At 44.1% G+C, this 17,427-nt stretch overlaps 31 non-coding genes across 31 annotated transcripts in view; 23 read left to right on the forward strand and 8 right to left on the reverse strand.

The window, feature by feature from the left end:
• The window catches only part of trnap-agg (transfer RNA proline (anticodon AGG)), a 72-nt gene extending 36 nt beyond the window's left edge, over positions 1 to 36 (forward strand). Inside the window, exon 1 of the tRNA in view lies at positions 1 to 36. This exon is cut by the window's left edge and continues 36 nt beyond it. This is a non-coding gene — a tRNA (tRNA-Pro).
• Positions 37 to 321: 285 nt separating this feature from the next.
• On the forward strand, positions 322 to 393 carry trnap-agg (transfer RNA proline (anticodon AGG)). The gene has a single exon. It is a non-coding gene; the product is annotated as a tRNA-Pro (tRNA).
• A 283-nt stretch (positions 394 to 676) lies between these two features.
• Positions 677 to 748, forward strand: trnap-cgg (transfer RNA proline (anticodon CGG)). Its single transcript has one exon. It is a non-coding gene; the product is annotated as a tRNA-Pro (tRNA).
• Positions 749 to 1,534: 786 nt separating this feature from the next.
• Positions 1,535 to 1,607, reverse strand: trnar-ccg (transfer RNA arginine (anticodon CCG)). Its single transcript has one exon. It is a non-coding gene; the product is annotated as a tRNA-Arg (tRNA).
• A 159-nt stretch (positions 1,608 to 1,766) lies between these two features.
• trnap-agg (transfer RNA proline (anticodon AGG)) lies at positions 1,767 to 1,838 on the forward strand. Its single transcript has one exon. It is a non-coding gene; the product is annotated as a tRNA-Pro (tRNA).
• A 285-nt stretch (positions 1,839 to 2,123) lies between these two features.
• On the forward strand, positions 2,124 to 2,195 carry trnap-agg (transfer RNA proline (anticodon AGG)). Its single transcript has one exon. It is a non-coding gene; the product is annotated as a tRNA-Pro (tRNA).
• Positions 2,196 to 2,476: 281 nt separating this feature from the next.
• On the forward strand, positions 2,477 to 2,548 carry trnap-cgg (transfer RNA proline (anticodon CGG)). The gene has a single exon. It is a non-coding gene; the product is annotated as a tRNA-Pro (tRNA).
• Positions 2,549 to 3,334: 786 nt separating this feature from the next.
• Positions 3,335 to 3,407, reverse strand: trnar-ccg (transfer RNA arginine (anticodon CCG)). The gene has a single exon. It is a non-coding gene; the product is annotated as a tRNA-Arg (tRNA).
• A 516-nt stretch (positions 3,408 to 3,923) lies between these two features.
• trnap-agg (transfer RNA proline (anticodon AGG)) lies at positions 3,924 to 3,995 on the forward strand. Its single transcript has one exon. It is a non-coding gene; the product is annotated as a tRNA-Pro (tRNA).
• Positions 3,996 to 4,923: 928 nt separating this feature from the next.
• Positions 4,924 to 4,995, forward strand: trnap-agg (transfer RNA proline (anticodon AGG)). Its single transcript has one exon. It is a non-coding gene; the product is annotated as a tRNA-Pro (tRNA).
• Positions 4,996 to 5,280: 285 nt separating this feature from the next.
• On the forward strand, positions 5,281 to 5,352 carry trnap-agg (transfer RNA proline (anticodon AGG)). Its single transcript has one exon. It is a non-coding gene; the product is annotated as a tRNA-Pro (tRNA).
• Positions 5,353 to 5,635: 283 nt separating this feature from the next.
• Positions 5,636 to 5,707, forward strand: trnap-cgg (transfer RNA proline (anticodon CGG)). The gene has a single exon. It is a non-coding gene; the product is annotated as a tRNA-Pro (tRNA).
• A 786-nt stretch (positions 5,708 to 6,493) lies between these two features.
• Positions 6,494 to 6,566, reverse strand: trnar-ccg (transfer RNA arginine (anticodon CCG)). Its single transcript has one exon. It is a non-coding gene; the product is annotated as a tRNA-Arg (tRNA).
• A 159-nt stretch (positions 6,567 to 6,725) lies between these two features.
• On the forward strand, positions 6,726 to 6,797 carry trnap-agg (transfer RNA proline (anticodon AGG)). The gene has a single exon. It is a non-coding gene; the product is annotated as a tRNA-Pro (tRNA).
• A 285-nt stretch (positions 6,798 to 7,082) lies between these two features.
• Positions 7,083 to 7,154, forward strand: trnap-agg (transfer RNA proline (anticodon AGG)). Its single transcript has one exon. It is a non-coding gene; the product is annotated as a tRNA-Pro (tRNA).
• A 1,142-nt stretch (positions 7,155 to 8,296) lies between these two features.
• trnar-ccg (transfer RNA arginine (anticodon CCG)) lies at positions 8,297 to 8,369 on the reverse strand. Its single transcript has one exon. It is a non-coding gene; the product is annotated as a tRNA-Arg (tRNA).
• Positions 8,370 to 8,528: 159 nt separating this feature from the next.
• Positions 8,529 to 8,600, forward strand: trnap-agg (transfer RNA proline (anticodon AGG)). Its single transcript has one exon. It is a non-coding gene; the product is annotated as a tRNA-Pro (tRNA).
• Positions 8,601 to 8,885: 285 nt separating this feature from the next.
• trnas-aga (transfer RNA serine (anticodon AGA)) lies at positions 8,886 to 8,957 on the forward strand. Its single transcript has one exon. It is a non-coding gene; the product is annotated as a tRNA-Ser (tRNA).
• A 296-nt stretch (positions 8,958 to 9,253) lies between these two features.
• Positions 9,254 to 9,325, forward strand: trnap-agg (transfer RNA proline (anticodon AGG)). Its single transcript has one exon. It is a non-coding gene; the product is annotated as a tRNA-Pro (tRNA).
• Positions 9,326 to 10,466: 1,141 nt separating this feature from the next.
• On the reverse strand, positions 10,467 to 10,539 carry trnar-ccg (transfer RNA arginine (anticodon CCG)). Its single transcript has one exon. It is a non-coding gene; the product is annotated as a tRNA-Arg (tRNA).
• A 159-nt stretch (positions 10,540 to 10,698) lies between these two features.
• trnap-agg (transfer RNA proline (anticodon AGG)) lies at positions 10,699 to 10,770 on the forward strand. Its single transcript has one exon. It is a non-coding gene; the product is annotated as a tRNA-Pro (tRNA).
• A 285-nt stretch (positions 10,771 to 11,055) lies between these two features.
• Positions 11,056 to 11,127, forward strand: trnap-agg (transfer RNA proline (anticodon AGG)). Its single transcript has one exon. It is a non-coding gene; the product is annotated as a tRNA-Pro (tRNA).
• Positions 11,128 to 12,269: 1,142 nt separating this feature from the next.
• trnar-ccg (transfer RNA arginine (anticodon CCG)) lies at positions 12,270 to 12,342 on the reverse strand. Its single transcript has one exon. It is a non-coding gene; the product is annotated as a tRNA-Arg (tRNA).
• A 159-nt stretch (positions 12,343 to 12,501) lies between these two features.
• trnap-agg (transfer RNA proline (anticodon AGG)) lies at positions 12,502 to 12,573 on the forward strand. Its single transcript has one exon. It is a non-coding gene; the product is annotated as a tRNA-Pro (tRNA).
• Positions 12,574 to 12,858: 285 nt separating this feature from the next.
• Positions 12,859 to 12,930, forward strand: trnap-agg (transfer RNA proline (anticodon AGG)). Its single transcript has one exon. It is a non-coding gene; the product is annotated as a tRNA-Pro (tRNA).
• A 2,160-nt stretch (positions 12,931 to 15,090) lies between these two features.
• trnar-ccg (transfer RNA arginine (anticodon CCG)) lies at positions 15,091 to 15,163 on the reverse strand. Its single transcript has one exon. It is a non-coding gene; the product is annotated as a tRNA-Arg (tRNA).
• A 159-nt stretch (positions 15,164 to 15,322) lies between these two features.
• trnap-agg (transfer RNA proline (anticodon AGG)) lies at positions 15,323 to 15,394 on the forward strand. The gene has a single exon. It is a non-coding gene; the product is annotated as a tRNA-Pro (tRNA).
• Positions 15,395 to 15,678: 284 nt separating this feature from the next.
• trnap-agg (transfer RNA proline (anticodon AGG)) lies at positions 15,679 to 15,750 on the forward strand. Its single transcript has one exon. It is a non-coding gene; the product is annotated as a tRNA-Pro (tRNA).
• Positions 15,751 to 16,033: 283 nt separating this feature from the next.
• Positions 16,034 to 16,105, forward strand: trnap-cgg (transfer RNA proline (anticodon CGG)). The gene has a single exon. It is a non-coding gene; the product is annotated as a tRNA-Pro (tRNA).
• A 786-nt stretch (positions 16,106 to 16,891) lies between these two features.
• On the reverse strand, positions 16,892 to 16,964 carry trnar-ccg (transfer RNA arginine (anticodon CCG)). The gene has a single exon. It is a non-coding gene; the product is annotated as a tRNA-Arg (tRNA).
• Positions 16,965 to 17,123: 159 nt separating this feature from the next.
• trnap-agg (transfer RNA proline (anticodon AGG)) lies at positions 17,124 to 17,195 on the forward strand. The gene has a single exon. It is a non-coding gene; the product is annotated as a tRNA-Pro (tRNA).
• The last annotated feature ends 232 nt before the right edge of the window (positions 17,196 to 17,427 follow it).

Genomic DNA, 17,427 nt, shown 5'->3' on the forward strand with positions numbered 1-17,427 from the left:
TGCGAGAGGTCCTGGGTTCAAATCCCGGACGAGCCCAGTCGTTTCATAGCAAGCTGGCTGCGTTGAGCCCACCTCAAAACTGCTGAGGTTTTGAAATAATTACTTTTGTTCATCTGTACTACAACATAGCCCAGATTCAGTCAAAGGTCAAGTGTTTTTTTTTTCCTTGTACAGACCATACTCAGAGTCGCTGCCTTCCAGGAAATGCGGCTTCCTAACGGCAAGCGTTTTCTATTAAAATTAGTGCCTGCCCAATCTTTTAGAGGGCAACATTCAGTGACTGTACTTGTGTACACACGTAGCTGTTGGTGTTCGCAGTCAGGCTCGTTGGTCTAGGGGTATGATTCTCGCTTAGGGTGCGAGAGGTCCCGGGTTCAAATCCCGGACGAGCCCAGCCGTTTCAAAGCAAGCTGGCTACGTTGAGCTTAGATAAAAACTACTGTGGTTTTGAAATAATTACTGTTGTTCATCTGTACTACAACATATCCCAGGTTCAGTCAAAGGTCGTGTTTTTTTTTTCCTTGTGCAGGCCATACTCAGATTTGCTGCCTTCCAGGAAATGCGGCTTCCTAACGACAAGTGTTTTCTATTAAAACTAGTGCCTGCCCAATCTTTTAGAGGGCCACATTAAGTGACTGTACATGTGTACACACGTAGCCATAGGTGATTCTGGTCTGGCTCGTTGGTCTAGGGGTATGATTCTCGCTTCGGGTGCGAGAGGTCCTGGGTTCAAATCCCGGACGAGCCCAGCCGTCTCAAAGCAAGCTAACTTCCTCGGCTTCCTAACAACAAACGCTTTCTATTTCAATTATATTCAATTCCCGACTGAGCCCTCTAGCATTTAGAATGAGTTCAAGGGTTTTCTGACACTGTTTCCGATGGTTGCTTTGCTTTAACAACCATTTGATATCAGAACTTTTGCTGCAGACAACATGGTGCTTGATGCCACGTTCTCTAGCATCAGAGGCTGATACTTCGGCCAAATTGAACTTTCTGCAGGGGTTTTGGGATTCAAACCATTTTACATCAGTCATAGTTGAATTAAAACGATGAGCACAGAAATACATGTCCTTGGAGTTTCTTTGTACAGTCATTGACCTTTTGCTTAGAGCTAGCTCATTCAACCACATCCTTGGACGGAGGCTGATGCCTTATGGTTCAAAGTCAAGCCTAAGATATAGTCTGTATGCTGCTGTTGACTTTTAGAGCCCTTCACTGGTGTGCCGTGCGTTTTTCTGCAATTAGATGGCCAAAGCTCTCATTGGCACTGTTGACTTCATGGGCAAAGCATGAGTGTCAGAAGACAATTTATTGATGCTGAAGATGCAGAATCAGTCTTGATGAGTAGACAGCTACTTTTGTTGTGACTTGTGTTAAAAAAACACTTTGTGGAATTCTCTTTTAAATTCGTCTTTCATAGTGATATATGGTTATCATTATGATAATACCAATCGTGCGGTCATCATGGATATAGTCATTGAAAAATCCTCCTTGAAATTCTCACAAAGCCATCTTAAAGGTAGCCCATCTAAGATGACCCAGGTGGGACTTGAACCCACAACCCTCAGCTCCGGAGGCTGATGCCTTATCCATTAGGCCACCGGGCCTTGTTTGGCAAAGTTGGCCGTCAATCTGTAGTATCCCTTGAAGTAGTTTTTGAAGCTCAAATATCTACACTTAAATATCTCGACAACAGAACACGTTCCGTTATACAGGTGAGCTTCACTAAATTTGTGGTACCCACACAAAACATGACATACCGGAGAGGCTCGTTGGTCTAGGGGTATGATTCTCGCTTAGGGTGCGAGAGGTCCCGGGTTCAAATCCCGGACGAGCCCAGTCGTTTCATAGCAAGCTGGCTGCGTTGAGCCCACCTCAAAACTGCTGAGGTTTTGAAATAATTACTTTTGTTCATCTGTACTACAACATAGCCCAGATTCAGTCAAAGGTCAAGTGTTTTTTTTTTCCTTGTACAGACCATACTCAGAGTCGCTGCCTTCCAGGAAATGCGGCTTCCTAACGGCAAGCGTTTTCTATTAAAATTAGTGCCTGCCCAATCTTTTAGAGGGCAACATTCAGTGACTGTACTTGTGTACACACGTAGCTGTTGGTGTTCGCAGTCAGGCTCGTTGGTCTAGGGGTATGATTCTCGCTTAGGGTGCGAGAGGTCCCGGGTTCAAATCCCGGACGAGCCCAGCCGTTTCAAAGCAAGCTGGCTACGTTGAGCTTAGATAAAAACTACTGTGGTTTTGAAATAATTACTGTTGTTCATCTGTACTACAACATATCCCAGGTTCAGTCAAAGGTCGTGTTTTTTTTCCTTGTGCAGGCCATACTCAGATTTGCTGCCTTCCAGGAAATGCGGCTTCCTAACGACAAGTGTTTTCTATTAAAACTAGTGCCTGCCCAATCTTTTAGAGGGCCACATTAAGTGACTGTACATGTGTACACACGTAGCCATAGGTGATTCTGGTCTGGCTCGTTGGTCTAGGGGTATGATTCTCGCTTCGGGTGCGAGAGGTCCTGGGTTCAAATCCCGGACGAGCCCAGCCGTCTCAAAGCAAGCTAACTTCCTCGGCTTCCTAACAACAAACGCTTTCTATTTCAATTATATTCAATTCCCGACTGAGCCCTCTAGCATTTAGAATGAGTTCAAGGGTTTTCTGACACTGTTTCCGATGGTTGCTTTGCTTTAACAACCATTTGATATCAGAACTTTTGCTGCAGACAACATGGTGCTTGATGCCACGTTCTCTAGCATCAGAGGCTGATACTTCGGCCAAATTGAACTTTCTGCAGGGGTTTTGGGATTCAAACCATTTTACATCAGTCATAGTTGAATTAAAACGATGAGCACAGAAATACATGTCCTTGGAGTTTCTTTGTACAGTCATTGACCTTTTGCTTAGAGCTAGCTCATTCAACCACGTCCTTGGACGGAGGCTGATGCCTTATGGTTCAAAGTCAAGCCGAAGATATAGTCTGTATGCTGCTGTTGACTTTTAGAGCCCTTCACTGGTGTGCCGTGCGTTTTTCTGCAATTAGATGGCCAAAGCTCTCATTGGCACTGTTGACTTCATGGGCAAAGCATGAGTGTCAGAAGACAATTTATTGATGCTGAAGATGCAGAATCAGTCTTGATGAGTAGACAGCTACTTTTGTTGTGACTTGTGTTAAGAAAACACTTTGTGGAATTCTCTTTTAAATTCGTCTTTCATAGTGATATATGGTTATCATTATGATAATACCAATCGTGCGGTCATCATGGATATAGTCATTGAAAAATCCTCCTTGAAATTCTCACAAAGCCATCTTAAAGGTAGCCCATCAAAGACGACCCAGGTGGGACTTGAACCCACAATCCTCAGCTCCGGAGGCTGATGCCTTATCCGTTGGGCCACCGGGCCTTGTTTGGCAAAGTTGGCCGTCAATCTGTAGTATCCCTTGAAGTAGTTTTTGAAGCTCAAATATCTACACTTAAGTATCTCGACAACAGAACACATTCCGTTATACAGGTGAGCTTCACTAAATTTGTGGTACCCACACAAAACATGGCATACCGGAGAGTCTCGTTGGTCTAGGGGTATGATTCTCGCTTAGGGTGCGAGAGGTCTCGGGTTCAAATCCCGGACGAGCCCAGTCGTTTCATAGCAAGCTGGCTGCGTTGAGCCCACCTCAAAACTGCTGAGGTTTTGAAATAATTACTTTTGTTCATCTGTACTACAACATAGCCCAGATTCAGTCAAAGGTCAAGTGTTTTTTTTTTCCTTGTACAGACCATACTCAGAGTCGCTGCCTTCCAGGAAATGCGGCTTCCTAACGGCAAGCATTTTCTATTAAAATTAGTGCCTGCCCAATCTTTTAGAGGGCAACATTCAGTGACTGTACTTGTGTACACACGTAGCTGTTGGTGTTCGCAGTCAGGCTCGTTGGTCTAGGGGTATGATTCTCGCTTAGGGTGCGAGAGGTCCCAGGTTCAAATCCCGGACGAGCCCAGCCGTTTCAAAGCAAGCTGGCTACGTTGAGCTTAGATTAAAACTACTGTGGTTTTGAAATAATTACTGTTGTTCATCTGTACTACAACATATCCCAGGTTCATTCAAAGGTCGTGTTTTTTTTTTCCTTGTGCAGGCCATACTCAGAGTCGCTGCCTTCCAGGAAATGCGGCTTCCTAACGACAAGTGGTGCTTGATGTCACGTTCTCTAGCATCAGAGGCTGATACTTCGGCCAAATTGAACTTTCTGCAGGGGTTTTGGGATTCAAACCATTTTACATCATTCATAGTTGAATTAAAACGATGAGCACAGAAATACATGTCCTTGGAGTTTCTTTGTACAGTCATTGACCTTTTGCTTAGAGCTAGCTCATTCAACCACGTCCTTGGACGGAGGCTGATGCCTTATGGTTCAAAGTCAAGCCTAAGATATAGTCTGTATGCTGCTGTTGACTTTTAGAGCCCTTCACTGGTGTGCCGTGCGTTTTTCTGCAATTAGATGGCCAAAGCTCTCATTGGCACTGTTGACTTCATGGGCAAAGCATGAGTGGCAGAAGACAATTTATTGATGCTGAAGATGCAGAATCAGTCTTGATGAGTAGACAGCTACTTTTGTTGTGACTTGTGTTAAAAAAACACTTTGTGGAATTCTCTTTTAAATTCGTCTTTCATAGTGATATATGGTTATCATTATGATAATTCCAATCGTGCGGTCATCATGGATATAGTCATTGAAAAATCCTCCTTGAAATTCTCACAAAGCCATCTTAAAGGTAGCCCATCAAAGACGACCCAGGTGGGACTTGAACCCACAATCCTCAGCTCCGGAGGCTGATGCCTTATCCATTAGGTTCCCGTAACACGTTCCGTTATACAGGTGAGCTTCACTAAATTTGTGGTACCCACACAAAACATGGCATACCGGAGAGGCTCGTTGGTCTAGGGGTATGATTCTCGCTTAGGGTGCGAGAGGTCCCGGGTTCAAATCCCGGACGAGCCCAGTCGTTTCATAGCAAGCTGGCTGCGTTGAGCCCACCTCAAAACTGCTGAGGTTTTGAAATAATTACTTTTGTTCATCTGTACTACAACATAGCCCAGATTCAGTCAAAGGTCAAGTGTTTTTTTTTTCCTTGTACAGACCATACTCAGAGTCGCTGCCTTCCAGGAAATGCGGCTTCCTAACGGCAAGCGTTTTCTATTAAAATTAGTGCCTGCCCAATCTTTTAGAGGGCAACATTCAGTGACTGTACTTGTGTACACACGTAGCTGTTGGTGTTCGCAGTCAGGCTCGTTGGTCTAGGGGTATGATTCTCGCTTAGGGTGCGAGAGGTCCCGGGTTGAAATCCCGGACGAGCCCAGCCGTTTCAAAGCAAGCTGGCTACGTTAAGCTTAGATAAAAACTACTGTGGTTTTGAAATAATTACTGTTGTTCATCTGTACTACAACATATCCCAGGTTCAGTCAAAGGTCGTGTTTTTTTTTTGCTTGTGCAGGCCATACTCAGAGTCGCTGCCTTCCAGGAAATGCGGCTTCCTAACGACAAGTGTTTTCTATTAAAACTAGTGCCTGCCCAATCTTTTAGAGGGCCACATTAAGTGACTGTACATGTGTACACACGTAGCCATAGGTGATTCTGGTCTGGCTCGTTGGTCTAGGGGTATGATTCTCGCTTCGGGTGCGAGAGGTCCTGGGTTCAAATCCCGGACGAGCCCAGCCGTTTCAAAGCAAGCTAACTTCCTCGGCTTCCTAACAACAAACGCTTTCTATTTCAATTATATTCAATTCCCGACTGAGCCCTCTAGCATTTAGAATGAGTTCAAGGGTTTTCTGACACTGTTTCCGATGGTTGCTTTGCTTTAACAACCATTTGATATCAGAACTTTTGCTGCAGACAACATGGTGCTTGATGTCACGTTCTCTAGCATCAGAGGCTGATACTTCGGCCAAATTGAACTTTCTGCAGGGGTTTTGGGATTCAAACCATTTTACATCAGTCATAGTTGAATTAAAATCATGAGCACAGAAATACATGTCCTTGGAGTTTCTTTGTACAGTCATTGACCTTTTGCTTAGAGCTAGCTCATTCAACCACGTCCTTGGACGGAGGCTGATGCCTTATGGTTCAAAGTCAAGCCTAAGATATAGTCTGTATGCTGCTGTTGACTTTTAGAGCCCTTCACTGGTGTGCCGTGCGTTTTTCTGCAATTAGATGGCCAAAGCTCTCATTGGCACTGTTGACTTCATGGGCAAAGCATGAGTGGCAGAAGACAATTTATTGATGCTGAAGATGCAGAATCAGTCTTGATGAGTAGACAGCTACTTTTGTTGTGACTTGTGTTAAAAAAACACTTTGTGGAATTCTCTTTTAAATTCGTCTTTCATAGTGATATATGGTTATCATTATGATAATTCCAATCGTGCGGTCATCATGGATATAGTCATTGAAAAATCCTCCTTGAAATTCTCACAAAGCCATCTTAAAGGTAGCCCATCAAAGACGACCCAGGTGGGACTTGAACCCACAATCCTCAGCTCCGGAGGCTGATGCCTTATCCATTAGGCCACCGGGCCTTGTTTGGCAAAGTTGGCCGTCAATCTGTAGTATCCCTTGAAGTAGTTTTTGAAGCTCAAATATCTACACTTAAGTATCTCGACAACAGAACACGTTCCGTTATACAGGTGAGCTTCACTTAATTTGTGGTACCCACACAAAACATGGCATACCGGAGAGTCTCGTTGGTCTAGGGGTATGATTCTCGCTTAGGGTGCGAGAGGTCCCGGGTTCAAATCCCGGACGAGCCCAGTCGTTTCATAGCAAGCTGGCTGCGTTGAGCCCACCTCAAAACTGCTGAGGTTTTGAAATAACTACTTTTGTTCATCTGTACTACAACATAGCCCAGATTCAGTCAAAGGTCAAGTGTTTTTTTTTTCCTTGTACAGACCATACTCAGAGTCGCTGCCTTCCAGGAAATGCGGCTTCCTAACGGCAAGCGTTTTCTATTAAAATTAGTGCCTGCCCAATCTTTTAGAGGGCAACATTCAGTGACTGTACTTGTGTACACACGTAGCTGTTGGTGTTCGCAGTCAGGCTCGTTGGTCTAGGGGTATGATTCTCGCTTAGGGTGCGAGAGGTCCCGGGTTCAAATCCCGGACGAGCCCAGCCGTTTCAAAGCAAGCTGGCTAGGTTGAGCTTAGATAAAAACTACTGTGGTTTTGAAATAATTACTGTTGTTCATCTGTACTACAACATATCCCAGGTTCAGTCAAAGGTCGTTTTTTTTTTTCCTTTTTTCAGGCCATACTCAGAGTCGCTGCCTTCCAGGAAATGCGGCTTCCTAACGACAAGTGTTTTCTATTAAAACTAGTGCCTGCCCAATCTTTTAGAGGGCCACATTAAGTGAGTGTACATGTGTACACACGTAGCCATAGGTGATTCTGGTCTGGCTCGTTGGTCTAGGGGTATGATTCTTGCTTCGGGTGCGAGAGGTCCTTGGTTCAAATCCCGGACGAGCCCAGCCGTTTCAAAGCAAGCTAACTTCCTCGGCTTCCTAACAACAAACGCTTTCTATTTCAATTATATTCAATTCCCGACTGAGCCCTCTAGCATTTAGAATGAGTTCAAGGGTTTTCTGACACTGTTTCCGATGGTTGCTTTGCTTTAACAACCATTTGATATCAGAACTTTTGCTGCAGACAACATGGTGCTTGATGTCACGTTCTCTAGCATCAGAGGCTGATACTTCGGCCAAATTGAACATTCTGCAGGGGTTTTGGGATTCAAACCATTTTACATCAGTCATAGTTTAATTAAAACGATGAGCACAGAAATACATGTCCTTGGAGTTTCTTTGTACAGTCATTGACCTTTTGCTTAGAGCTAGCTCATTCAACCACGTCCTTGGACGGAGGCTGATGCCTTATGGTTCAAGGTCAAGCCTAAGATATAGTCTGTATGCTGCTGTTGACTTTTAGAGCCCTTCACTGGTGTGCCGTGCGTTTTTCTGCAATTAGATAGCCAAAGCTCTCATTGGCACTGTTGACTTCATGGGCAAAGCATGAGTGGCAGAAGACAATTTATTGATGCTGAAGATGCAGAATCAGTCTTGATGAGTAGACAGCTACTTTTGTTGTGACTTGTGTTAAAAAAACACTTTGTGGAATTCTCTTTTAAATTCGTCTTTCATAGTGATATATGGTTATCATTATGATAATTCTAATCGTGCGGTCATCATGGATATAGTCATTGAAAAATCCTCCTTGCAAATTCTCACAAAGCCATCTTAAAGGTAGCCCATCAAAGACGACCCAGGTGGGACTTGAACCCACAATCCTCAGCTCCGGAGGCTGATGCCTTATCCATTAGGCCACCAGGCTTTGTTTGGCATCATTGGCCGTCAATCTGTAGTATCCCTTGAAGTAGTTTTTGAAGCTCAAATATCTGCACTTAAGTATCTCGACAACAGAACACGATCCGTTATACAGGTGAGCTTCACTAAATTTGTGGTACCCACACAAAACATGGCATACCGGAGAGGCTCGTTGGTCTAGGGGTGTGATTCTCGCTTAGGGTGCGAGAGGTCCCGGGTTCAAATCCCGGACGAGCCCAGTTGTTTCATAGCAAGCTGTCTGCTTTGAGCCCACCCCAAAACTGCTGAGGTTTTGAAATAATTACTTTTGTTCATCTGTACTACAACATAGCCCAGATTCAGTCAAAGGTCAAGTGTTTTTTTTTTCCTTGTACAGACCATACTCAGAGTCCCTGCCTTCCAGGAAATGCGGCTTCCTAACGGCAAGCGTTTTCTATTAAAATTAGTGCCTGCCCAATCTTTTAGAGGGCAACATTCAGTGACTGTACATGTGTACACACGTAGCTGTTGGTGTTCGCAGTCAGGCTCGTTGGTCTAGGGGTATGATTCTCGCTTAGAGTGCGAGAGATCCCGGGTTCAAATCCCGGACGAGCCCAGTCGTTTCATAGCAAGCTGGCTGCGTTGATCCCACCTCAAAACTGCTGAGGTTTTGAAATAATTACTTTTGTTCATCTGTACTACAACATAGCCCAGATTCAGTCAAAGGTCAAGTGTTTTTTTTTCCTTGTACAGACCATACTCAGAGTCGCTGCCTTCCAGGAAATGCGGCTTCCTAACGGCAAGCGTTTTCTTCGAGATACACTTAAGTATCTCGACAACAGAACACGTTCCGTTATACAGGTGAGCTTCACTAAATTTGTGGTACCCACACAAAACATGGCATACCGGAGAGGCTCGTTGGTCTAGGGGTATGATTCTCGCTTAGGGTGCGAGAGATCCCGGGTTCAAATCCCGGACGAGCCCAGCCCTTTCAAAGCAAGCTGGCTACGTTGAGCTTAGATAAAAACTACTGTGGGTTTGAAATAATTACTGTTGTTCATCTGTACTACAACATATCCCAGATTGAGTCAAAGGTCGTGTTTTTTTTTTCCTTGTACAGGCTATACTCAGAGTCGCTGCCTTCCAGGAAATGCGGCTTCCTAACGACAAGTGTTTTCTATTAAAACTAGTGCCTGCCCAATCTTTTAGAGGGCCACATTAAGTTACTGTACATGTGTACACACATAGCCATAGGTGATTCTGGTCTGGCTCGTTTGTCTAGGGGTATGATTCTCGCTTCAGGTGCGAGAAGTCCCGGGTTCAAATCCCAGACGAGCCCAGCCGTTTCAAAACAAGCTCACTTCCTCGGCTTCCTGACAACAAATGCTTTCTATTTCAATTATATTCAATTCCCGACTGAGCCCTCGAGCATTTAGAATATGTTCAAGGGTTTTCTGACACTGTTTCCGATGGTTGCTTTGCTTTAACAACCATTTGATATCAGAACTTTTGCTGCAGACAACATGGTGCTTGATGTCACGTTCTCTAGCATCAGAGGCTGATACTTCGGCCAAATTGAACTTTCTGCAGGGGTTTTGGGATTCAAACCATTTTACATCAGTCATAGTTGAATTAAAACGATGAGCACAGAAATACATGTCCTTGGAGTTTCTTTGTACAGTCATTGACCTTTTGCTTAGAGCTAGCTCATTCAACCACGTCCTTGGACGGAGGCTGATGCCTTATGGTTCAAAGTCAAGCCTAAGATATAGTCTGTATGCTGCTGTTGACTTTTAGAGCCCTTCACTGGTGTGCCGTGCGTTTTTCTGCAATTAGATGGCCAAAGCTCTCATTGGCACTGTTGACTTCATGGGCAAAGCATGAGTGGCAGAAGACAATTTATTGATGCTGAAGATGCAGAATCAGTCTTGATGAGTAGACAGCTACTTTTGTTGTGACTTGTGTTAAAAAAACACTTTGTGGAATTCTCTTTTAAATTCGTCTTTCATAGTGATATATGGTTATCATTATGATAATTCCAATCGTGCGGTCATCATGGATATAGTCATTGAAAAATCCTCCTTGAGATTCTCACAAAGCCATCTTAAAGGTAGCCCATCAAAGACGACCCAGGTGGGACTTGAACCCACAATCCTCAGCTCCGGAGGCTGATGCCTTATCCATTAGGCCACCGGGCCTTGTTTGGCAAAGTTGGCCGTCAATCTGTAGTATCCCTTGAAGTAGTTTTTGAAGCTCAAATATCTACACTTAAGTATCTCGACAACAGAACACGTTCCGTTATACAGGTGAGCTTCACTTAATTTGTGGTACCCACACAAAACATGGCATACCGGAGAGTCTCGTTGGTCTAGGGGTATGATTCTCGCTTAGGGTGCGAGAGGTCCCGGGTTCAAATCCCGGACGAGCCCAGTCGTTTCATAGCAAGCTGGCTGCGTTGAGCCCACCTCAAAACTGCTGAGGTTTTGAAATAACTACTTTTGTTCATCTGTACTACAACATAGCCCAGATTCAGTCAAAGGTCAAGTGGTTTTTTTTTCCTTGTACAGACCATACTCAGAGTCGCTGCCTTCCAGGAAATGCGGCTTCCTAACGGCAAGCGTTTTCTATTAAAATTAGTGCCTGCCCAATCTTTTAGAGGGCAACATTCAGTGACTGTACTTGTGTACACACGTAGCTGTTGGTGTTCGCAGTCAGGCTCGTTGGTCTAGGGGTATGATTCTCGCTTAGGGTGCGAGAGGTCCCGGGTTCAAATCCCGGACGAGCCCAGCCGTTTCAAAGCAAGCTGGCTAGGTTGAGCTTAGATAAAAACTACTGTGGTTTTGAAATAATTACTGTTGTTCATCTGTACTACAACATATCCCAGGTTCAGTCAAAGGTCGTTTTTTTTTTTTCCTTTTTTCAGGCCATACTCAGAGTCGCTGCCTTCCAGGAAATGCGGCTTCCTAACGACAAGTGTTTTCTATTAAAACTAGTGCCTGCCCAATCTTTTAGAGGGCCACATTAAGTGAGTGTACATGTGTACACACGTAGCCATAGGTGATTCTGGTCTGGCTCGTTGGTCTAGGGGTATGATTCTTGCTTCGGGTGCGAGAGGTCCTTGGTTCAAATCCCGGACGAGCCCAGCCGTTTCAAAGCAAGCTAACTTCCTCGGCTTCCTAACAACAAACGCTTTCTATTTCAATTATATTCAATTCCCGACTGAGCCCTCTAGCATTTAGAATGAGTTCAAGGGTTTTCTGACACTGTTTCCGATGGTTGCTTTGCTTTAACAACCATTTGATATCAGAACTTTTGCTGCAGACAACATGGTGCTTGATGTCACGTTCTCTAGCATCAGAGGCTGATACTTCGGCCAAATTGAACTTTCTGCAGGGGTTTTGGGATTCAAACCATTTTACATCAGTCATAGTTGAATTAAAACGATGAGCACAGAAATACATGTCCTTGGAGTTTCTTTGTACAGTCATTGACCTTTTGCTTAGAGCTAGCTCATTCAACCACGTCCTTGGACGGAGGCTGATGCCTTATGGTTCAAAGTCAAGCCTAAGATATAGTCTGTATGCTGCTGTTGACTTTTAGAGCCCTTCACTGGTGTGCCGTGCGTTTTTCTGCAATTAGATGGCCAAAGCTCTCATTGGCACTGTTGACTTCATGGGCAAAGCATGAGTGGCAGAAGACAATTTATTGATGCTGAAGATGCAGAATCAGTCTTGATGAGTAGACAGCTACTTTTGTTGTGACTTGTGTTAAAAAAACACTTTGTGGAATTCTCTTTTAAATTCGTCTTTCATAGTGATATATGGTTATCATTATGATAATTCCAATCGTGCGGTCATCATGGATATAGTGATTGAAAAACCCTCCTTGAAATTCTCACAAAGCCATCTTAAAGGTAGCCCATCAAAGACGACCCAGGTGGGACTTGAACCCACAATCCTCAGCTCCGGAGGCTGATGCCTTATCCATTAGGCCACCGGGCCTTGTTTGTCAAAGTTGGCCGTCAATCTGTAGTATCCCTTGAAGTAGTTTTTGAAGCTCAAATATCTACACTTAAGTATCTCGACAACAGAACACGTTCCGTTATACAGGTGAGCTTCACTTAATTTGTGGTACCCACACAAAACATGGCATACCGGAGAGTCTCGTTGGTCTAGGGGTATGATTCTCGCTTAGGGTGCGAGACGTCCCGGGTTCAAATCCCGGACGAGCCCAGTCGTTTCATAGCAAGCTGGCTGCGTTGAGCCCACCTCAAAACTGCTGAGGTTTTGAAATAACTACTTTTGTTCATCTGTACTACAACATAGCCCAGATTCAGTCAAAGGTCAAGTGTTTTTTTTTTCCTTGTACAGACCATACTCAGAGTCGCTGCCTTCCAGGAAATGCGGCTTCCTAACGGCAAGCGTTTTCTATTAAAATTAGTGCCTGCCCAATCTTTTAGAGGGCAACATTCAGTGACTGTACTTGTGTACACACGTAGCTGTTGGTGTTCGCAGTCAGGCTCGTTGGTCTAGGGGTATGATTCTCGCTTAGGGTGCGAGAGGTCCCGGGTTCAAATCCCGGATGAGCCCAGCCGTTTCAAAGCAAGCTGGCTAGGTTGAGCTTAGATAAAAACTACTGTGGTTTTGAAATAATTACTGTTGTTCATCTGTACTACAACATATCCCAGGTTCAGTCAAAGGTCGTTTTTTTTTTTCCTTTTTTCAGGCCATACTCAGAGTCGCTGCCTTCCAGGAAATGCGGCTTCCTAACGACAAGTGTTTTCTATTAAAACTAGTGCCTGCCCAATCTTTTAGAGGGCCACATTAAGTGACTGTACATGTGTACACACGTAGCCATAGGTGATTCTAGTCTGGCTCGTTGGTCTAGGGGTATGATTCTCGCTTTGGGTGCGAGAGGTCCCGGGTTCAAATCCTGGACGAACCCAGCTGTTTCAATGCAAGCTAACTTCCTCGGCTTCCTAACAACAAACGCTTTCTATTTCAATTATATTCAATTCCCGGCTGAGCCCTCTAGCATTTAGAATGAGTTCAAGGGTTTTCTGACACTGTTTCCGATGGTTGCTTTGCTTTAACAACCATTTGATATCAGAACTTTTGCTGCAGACAACATGGTGCTTGATGTCACGTTCTCTAGCATCAGAGGCTGATACTTCGGCCAAATTGAACTTTCTGCAGGGGTTTTGGGATTCAAACCATTTTACATCAGTCATAGTTGAATTAAAACCATGAGCACAGAAATACATGTCCTTGGAGTTTCTTTGTACAGTCATTGACCTTTTGCTTAGAGCTAGCTCATTCAACCACGTCCTTTGACGGAGGCTGATGCCTTATGGTTCAAAGTCAAGCCTAAGATATAGTCTGTATGCTGCTGTTGACTTTTAGAGCCCTTCACTGGTGTGCCGTGCGTTTTTCTGCAATTAGATGGCCAAAGCTCTCATTGGCACTGTTGACTTCATGGGCAAAGCATGAGTGGCAGAAGACAATTTATTGATGCTGAAGATGCAGAATCAGTCTTGATGAGTAGACAGCTACTTTTGTTGTGACTTGTGTTAAAAAAACACTTTGTGGAATTCTCTTTTAAATTCGTCTTTCATAGTGATATATGGTTATCATTATGAGCTTAGATAAAAACTACTGTGGTTTTGAAATAATTACTGTTGTTCATCTGTACTACAACATATCCCAGATTCAGTCAAAGGTCGTGTTTTTTTTTTCCTTGTACAGGCCATACTCAGAGTCGCTGCCTTCCAGGAAATGCGGCTTCCTAACGACAAGTGTTTTCTATTAAAACTAGTGCCTACCCAATCTTTTAGAGGGCCACATTAAGTGACTGTACATGTGTACACACGTAGCCATAGGTGATTCTAGTCTGGCTCGTTGGTCTAGGGGTATGATTCTCGCTTTGGGTGCGAGAGGTCCCAGGTTCAAATCCTGGACGAGCCCAGCCGTTTCAAAGCAAGCTAACTTCCTCGGCTTCCTAACAACAAACGCTTTCTATTTCAATTATATTCAATTCCCGACTGAGCCCTCTAGCATTTAGAATGAGTTCAAGGGTTTTCTGACAATGTTTCCGATGGTTGCTTTGCTTTAACAACCATTTGATATCAGAACTTTTGCTGCAGACAACATGGTGCTTGATGTCACGTTCTCTAGCATCAGAGGCTGATACTTCGGCCAAATTGAACTTTCTGCAGGGGTTTTGGGATTCAAACCATTTTACATCAGTCATAGTTGAATTAAAACCATGAGCACAGAAATACATGTCCTTGGAGTTTCTTTGTACAGTCATTGACCTTTTGCTTAGAGCTAGCTCATTCAACCACGTCCTTTGACGGAGGCTGATGCCTTATGGTTCAAAGTCAAGCCTAAGATATAGTCTGTATGCTGCTGTTGACTTTTAGAGCCCTTCACTGGTGTGCCGTGCGTTTTTCTGCAATTAGATGGCCAAAGCTCTCATTGGCACTGTTGACTTCATGGGCAAAGCATGAGTGGCAGAAGACAATTTATTGATGCTGAAGATGCAGAATCAGTCTTGATGAGTAGACAGCTACTTTTGTTGTGACTTGTGTTAAAAAAACACTTTGTGGAATTCTCTTTTAAATTCGTCTTTCATAGTGATATATGGTTATCATTATGATAATTCCAATCGTGCGGTCATCATGGATATAGTCATTGAAAAATCCTCCTTGAAATTCTCACAAAGCCATCTTAAAGGTAGCCCATCAAAGACGACCCAGGTGGGACTTGAACCCACAATCCTCAGCTCCGGAGGCTGATGCCTTATCCATTAGGCCACCGGGACTTGTTTGGCAAAGTTGACCGTCAATCTGTAGTATCCCTTGAAGTAGTTTTTGAAGCTCAAATATCTACACTTAAGTATCTCGACAACAGAACACGTTCTGTTATACAGGTGAGCTTCACTAAATTTGTGGTACCCACACAAAACATGGCATACCGGAGAGGCTCGTTGGTCTAGGGGTATGATTCTCGCTTAGGGTGCGAGAGGTCCCGGGTTCAAATCCCGGACGAGCCCAGTCGTTTCATAGCAAGCTGGCTGCGTTGAGCCCACCTCAAAACTGCTGAGGTTTTGAAATAATTTCTTTTGTTCATCTGTACTACAACATAGCCCAGATTCAGTCAAAGGTCAAGTGTTTTTTTTTCCTTGTACAGACCATACTCAGAGTCGCTGCCATCCAGGAAATGCGGCTTCCTAACGGCAAGCGTTTTCTATTAAAATTAGTGCCTGCCCAATCTTTTAGAGGGCAACATTCAGTGACTGTAGATGTGTACACACGTAGCTTTTGGTGTTCGCAGTCAGGCTCGTTGGTCTAGGGGTATGATTCTCGCTTAGGGTGCGAGAGGTGCCGGGTTCAAATCCCGGACGAGCCCAGCCGTTTCAAAGCAAGCTGGCTACGTTGAGCTTAGATAAAAACTACTGTGGTTTTGAAATAAATACTGTTGTTCATATGTACTACAACATATCCCAGATTCAGTCAAAGGTCGTGTTTTTTTTTTCCTTGCGCAGGCCATACTCAGAGTCGCTGCCTTCCAGGAAATGCGGCTTCCTAACGACAAGTGTTTTCTATTAAAACTAGTGCCTGCCCAATCTTTTAGAGGGCCACATTAAGTGACTGTACATGTGTACACACGTAGCCATAAGTGATTCTGGCCTGGCTCGTTGGTCTAGGGGTATGATTCTCGCTTCGGGTGCGAGAGGTCCCGGGTTCAAATCCCGGACGAGCCCAGCCGTCTCAAAGCAAGCTAACTTCCTCGGCTTCCTAACAACAAACGCTTTCTATTTCAATTATATTCAATTCCCGACTGAGCCCTCTAGCATTTAGAATGAGTTCAAGGGTTTTCTGACACTGTTTCCGATGGTTGCTTTGCTTTAACAACCATTTGATATCAGAACTTTTGCTGCAGACAACATGGTGCTTGATGCCACGTTCTCTAGCATCAGAGGCTGATACTTCGGCCAAATTGAACTTTCTGCAGGTGTTTTGGGATTCAAACCATTTTACATCAGTCATAGTTGAATTAAAACCATGAGCACAGAAATACATGTCCTTGGAGTTTTTTTGTACAGTCATTGACCTTTTGCTTAGAGCTAGCTCATTCAACCACGTCCTTGGACGGAGGCTGATGCCTTATGGTTCAAAGTCAAGCCTAAGATATAGTCTGTATGCTGCTGTTGACTTTTAGAGCCCTTCACTGGTGTGCCGTGCGTTTTTCTACAATTAGATGGCCAAAGCTCTCATTGGCACTGTTGACTTCATGGGCAAAGCATGAGTGGCAGAAGACAATTTATTGATGCTGAAGATGCAGAATCAGTCTTGATGAGTAGACAGCTACTTTTGTTGTGACTTGTGTTAAAAAAACACTTTGTTGAATTCTCTTTTAAATTCGTCTTTCATAGTGATATATGGTTATCATTATGATAATTCCAATCGTGCGGTCATCATGGATATAGTCATTGAAAAATCCTCCTTGAAATTCACACAAAGCCATCTTAAAGGTAGCCCATCAAAGACGACCCAGGTGGGACTTGAACCCACAATCCTCAGCTCCGGAGGCTGATGCCTTATCCATTAGGCCACCGGGCCTTGTTTGGCAAAGTTGGCCGTCAATCTGTAGTATCCCTTGAAGTAGTTTTTGAAGCTCAAATATCTACACTTAAATATCTCGACAACAGAACACGTTCCGTTATACAGCTGAGCTTCACTAAATTTGTGGTACCCACACAAAATATGGCATACCGGAGAGGCTCGTTGGTCTAGGGGTATGATTCTCGCTTAGGGTGCGAGAGGTCCCGGGTTCAAATCCCGGGCGAGCCCAGTCGTTACATAGCAAGCTGGCTGCGTTGAGCCCACCTCAAAACTGCAGAGGTTTTGAAATAATTACTTTTGTTCATCTGTACTACAACATAGCCCAGATTCAGTCAAAGGTCAAGTGTTTTTTTTTTCCTTGTACAGACCATACTCAGAGTCGCTGCCTTCCAGGAAATGCGGCTTCCTAACGGCAAGCGTTTTCTATTAAAATTAGTGCCAGCCCAATCTTTTAGAGGGC

The sequence above is a fragment of the Pseudorasbora parva genome, chromosome 4, assembly GCF_024679245.1.
Source record: "Pseudorasbora parva isolate DD20220531a chromosome 4, ASM2467924v1, whole genome shotgun sequence".
Classification (NCBI taxonomy): domain Eukaryota; kingdom Metazoa; phylum Chordata; class Actinopteri; order Cypriniformes; family Gobionidae; genus Pseudorasbora; species Pseudorasbora parva.